The sequence below is a fragment of the Quercus lobata genome, chromosome 5, assembly GCF_001633185.2.
Source record: "Quercus lobata isolate SW786 chromosome 5, ValleyOak3.0 Primary Assembly, whole genome shotgun sequence".
Taxonomy (NCBI): domain Eukaryota; kingdom Viridiplantae; phylum Streptophyta; class Magnoliopsida; order Fagales; family Fagaceae; genus Quercus; species Quercus lobata.
The window spans coordinates 14,218,742-14,223,947 of record NC_044908.1 but is presented as its reverse complement, the minus strand read 5'-3'; positions in this window follow the sequence as shown (position 1 = coordinate 14,223,947).

Below are 5,206 nucleotides of genomic sequence, written 5' to 3'. Positions count from 1 at the left end.
CCAGTAGGAAAGAAGGCTTTGCACAACAAATGGGTATACAGAATAAAGAATGAGCATGATGGTAGCAAACATTACAAGGCCAGATTAGTTGTTAAAGGGTTCCAGCAGAAGGAAGGCATTGACTACACAGAGATATTTTCTCCAGTTGTGAAGATGTCAACAATCAGACTAGTACTGGGAATGGTGGCTGCAGAAAACTTACATCTTGAGCAGTTAGATGTGAAGACAGCATTCCTTCATGGTGACTTGGAGGAAGACCTTTACATGATTTAGCCAGAAGGGTTCATTGCTCAAGGACAAGAGAATTTAGTCTGCAAACTGAGAAAGAGCTTGTATGGCCTAAAACAAGCTCCTAGACAGTGGTACAAGAAATTTGATAGTTTTATGCACAGAATTGGTTTCAAGAGATGTGAAGCTGATCACTGTTGCTATGTTAAGTTTTTTGACAATTCTTACATCATATTACTGTTGTATGTGGATGATATGCTTATTGCAGGGTCTAGCATTGAGGAGATTAATAATCTGAAGAAGCAATTATCCAAACAGTTTGCAATGAAGGATTTGGGAGCTGCAAAATAAATCCTTGGTATGAGAATCATTAGAGACAAGGCTAATGGTACATTGAAGCTTTCACAGTCAGAGTATGTGAAGAAAGTTCTCAGCAGGTTCAACATGAATGAAGCTAAACCAGTGAGCACACCCTTGGGTAGTCATTTCAAATTAAGCAAAGAACAATCACCGAAGACAGAAGAAGAAAGGGACCACATGAGCAAGGTGCCCTATGCCTCAGCTATTGGTAGCTTGATGTATGCTATGGTGTGTACAAGGCCAGACATTGCACATGCAGTGGGAGTTGTGAGCAGATTCATGAGTAGGCCTGGAAAGCAGCATTGGGAGGCAGTCAAGTGGATTCTGAGATATCTGAAGGGTTCATCAGATACATGTCTTTGCTTCACAGGTGCAAGTTTGAAACTGCAGGGTTATGTAGATGCTGATTTTGCTGGTGATATTGATAGTAGAAAGAGTACTACTGGGTTTGTTTTTACTCTAGGTAGTACAGCTATATCATGGACTTCAAATCTACAGAAGATTGTTACTTTGTCTAGTACAGAAGCTGAGTATGTTGCAGCAACTGAAGCTGGAAAGGAGATGATTTGGCTACATGGTTTCTTAGATGAATTGGGTAAGAAGCAGGAGATTGACATTCTACACAGTGACAGTCAGAGTGCAATCTTTCTTGCCAAAAATTCGGCTTTTCATTCAAAGTCGAAGCACATACAGACAAAATACCACTTTATCCGTTACCTTGTTGAAGATAAACTGGTAATGCTTGAGAAGATTTGTGGATCTAAGAACCCGGCAGACATGTTGACTAAGGGTGTCACTATTGAGAAGTTGAAGCTGTGCGCAGCTTCAATTGGTCTTCTAGCTTGAGGACAGGAGGATGAGTTGCAGGGATGAGGGATTATGTTATGGAGGATTGTGGCTGATGTTTGCAGCTTGTGAGCCCTTAAGGGCTAAGGTGGAGCTGATGGAGGAGTTTGCTTGTGTAGCTTGATCAATTCAAGCCAAGGTGGAGATTTGTTGAAGTGGGCCATATGTGGCTTGAATTGCCACAAGCCCACGTCCACTTTAAGTTGGTCCCTTTTAACCGAATTTCACAAGGAATAGCAATTCCAAAAGCAGCCGACTTTGACATATATATATATATATATATATTATATTTGTAGTGTAGCCGTGAGAGATTCAAGAAAAAATTCCAATTAACCTAGTGAGCAAGCCGCATGAGAGAAAATAGAGAAAAGAGAGGCAGTCAGCTTCTATTCTTATTTTTTTCTGTGAGAGAGTGCTAGGGTGTAATTGGGATTTGGGTTTCTTGAGAGTTTTCTTGTGCACTATTTTATTTTCCCTGATAATAGTGAAATCCCTGCAACTCCGTGGACGTAGGCAAATTGCCGAACCACGTAAATATTGTCTTGTGCGTGTGATTATTTTTCTTTGACGTGTGTTTTCTCTATTTGTTTTGTTTCTCACAAGTTAGGAATTTTTGGTTAAATTCCCTACAAAATTCACTTGCCTCAAACTCACGACACAAATCACCATTCATCTCTTCATCAATCAGTGGTTGAACACAATCCAACACCCCAGTGGATACAATCCCCTCTGAAGCAGTAAATAGAGACTTAAAATAGTTGACCATCACTTCACCAATTTCTTCATGTCTGGTTCTCCATACTCCGATTTCATCTCTAATACCCTGCAAAGAATTTCTCCTGAATCTCCTAGAAGCACAACAATGGAAATATTTAGAGTTTTTGTCCCCTTCATTAGCCCATAGGATTCTAGACCTTTGAGCCCACATCATGGCCTGCCTATCTTGCATCACCTCAATCTCTTTTTTAATCTGCCTGACCCTAAAATTATTTCCACTCACAATGGCTATCCTTTCTTCTTTGGCTAGGGATTTTTTCAATCGGTTCAACTCCATCCTAACATTACCAAAAACATTTTTCTCCCATATCCCCAACTCTTTTCCACACTTATCAATTTTATTCAAAATATTACTCTCTACACTTCCATCACTTCCACTACCCTAAGCCGAAACCACCACTACCTCACATCCTGAATTTGAAAGCCACATTTGTTCGAACCTAAATTTTTTTTTTCGGTTTGGAGGAATCAAACCCGATGGGGAGATGAATAATGGGATATGATCCGATGAAGAGCAAGACAAGTGATACATCCTTGAACCTCCAAACATCATGAACCAACTATTATTAACCAAACACCTATCAAGCCTCTCCCAAATTGAAATTCCGCTTTCAAAGTGTTTGCTCCATGTAAACTTAGGTCCCTCAAAACCCAAATCCATGAAGCCACATTCATCAATCACCTCCCTAAACTGCTGCATCAGATAATAAGGTCTTCTAGCTCCTCCTAGTTTCTCCTCTTGTTTTAAAATCTCATTAAAATCTCCAAGACAAAGCCAAGGCTTTTCAGGTTGTGAGTTTAGAGCTCTTAACTTGGCCCAAGCTTCATGTCTTCTTGATGTATCAGGTTCCCCATAAAACCCAGTTAATCTCCACTCGTTATCCGTGTTTTTATTGATCACCGCATCAATATAGTGTCTATCTGAATCTTCCACCATCAAATTAACTGATGCTTTCCAATACAGAACTAATCCACCACTTCTTCCCACCCTTGGCATGACCCATCTATGCTCAAAACCAATACTTCTCTGAACGAATTCTAGCCTTGCATCATCTGTAAGTGTCTCGGCTAAAAACACCACAGAGGGATCTTTTGCCCGGATAATATCACCAAGCTCCCTCACTGTACGTAGGTTCCCAAGCCCACGACAGTTCCATGCTAAACAACTCATTGCCCTTGGCGAGGCTGACCTTCAGCTCCCGCCACTACAAAGAATTTTTCATCATCATTGACAACTACTTGGAGACGTTTTGATGAACCTGTCATAAGGGATACCTCAGATGCCGCCATTCTTTTTTTTCCTTTCACCTTGACTTGTGCTGTCGTGTTACTCTTTGGCCTAGGTCTTTCTCTACGTGTCCAAGTACGTGCTACCCTTGGAGATTGGAGTTTGTGAACATCAATATCATTAGTATCACGTGACAACTTAAGTGAGGGTGTGCCACTTAAATTATCACGTGCACTAGGGTTAGAGAGTCCACTTGGAATAGGGTTTTTGTTGTGAGCTTTCTTGCTTGAATCCACTAACTTAGCCGCCCCAAATTCTGCTGCCAGACATAACTCCTCATTACACGCCACTTCCTCAGTTTCAGTTTCCTTAGGGGGAGTAAATACTCCAATAATCTCATCCTTTAATTTGTTTTGGTCAACCGTATCTCTCCTCATAACTCTGTCAACTTCATTACGCTTTAAAGACACCACGTCCTCATCTTCAATTCCCTCATTATTGCTCCCATTATTGCTACCTGTTACCTCTTGTATCTGATCCGTTACACCTCTGCTGCCTGAATCGGAATTCTGGCCTGAATTACTTGCCTCCGGTGTACCTGATCTAACCTTCTTCTTCGCTGCATAGAACCCAGGGACAGTGATAGCAGTACGTCTAGCAGGAACAAAAGGCAATGCTCGCAAGTATGGCCCAAACTCACGTTGTTCTTGTTTGAGTGTACCCTCGCTATCTATCCACAGATCACAATCTCGATCATCATGAGTAAGTCTCCCACACCAATAGCATATGTTAGGCAGTCTTTCGTACTTGAACGCTATCCATACTTGCTTCCCTCCTTCACCTATAGACACTAATCTTCCACGGCACAAAGGTAGTGACAAATCAATGGACACTTGAATACGAACAAAATGACCTCCATCAAAAAATTTTGGGTTCATTGGCATGTAAACCTCCCCCAAAACACTGCCAATTTTCTTCGCCGCCTCTATTGTCATATACTTAATCGGAAGCCCATGGAGTTGAACCCACAGTTTCGTCTTCTCAAATTTTATATCTTGAAGAGAGGATTCATTCTCGTAATGATTCATGACCACTAGATGTTTGTCAAACGTCCACGGCTCACCTTCTAAAATCCTATCCACATCTTCCATGTTGTCAAAGATGAATAGAACTTTATGATCTCCAAAGCTCTGAATCTTGAACCCATTCTTGGCTCTCCATAGCGGGTTAAACGTCTTCGCTATGACCTCCATATTGATTGCTCGCCTAGTCAAAAACTTGGCAGCAATAGCAAATTTCTGACTTCTATCATCATCAAGTAGGCAGCAACTCGGTCCCTCTCTATCCGATAGAGTGAGCTTATTCCAAGACTGAGCCAAATCTTCCATTCTCTCACTCGCTCAATATTGTTTCCCCACCCCCAAAAAGAACCCAACAAGCCTAGGAATAACAGTGTTACTCCTAGGATACAACGCACCTTCAAAGAAGGGACTCACCAATTCTACTGTGGAAAGAAATTAGAGAGAGACCTAACTTCTAGACTCACAGAGAAACTCTAACTTCCGTTAAAACAAAAGTTACTTGGCAAAATTGGTTTTTGTACTTAATAACTCACTTAGATAAATATTTATGATATAGTCCCACATTTGATTCTAAAATTAAGAAATAAAATTCTTTAAGAATAAATAATTTAAGAAACATGGCACAAAATTGAAACTTTAATTTGAAATTCTAATTTGAATTTTGTCTGCAAGGAGAATAAATTGT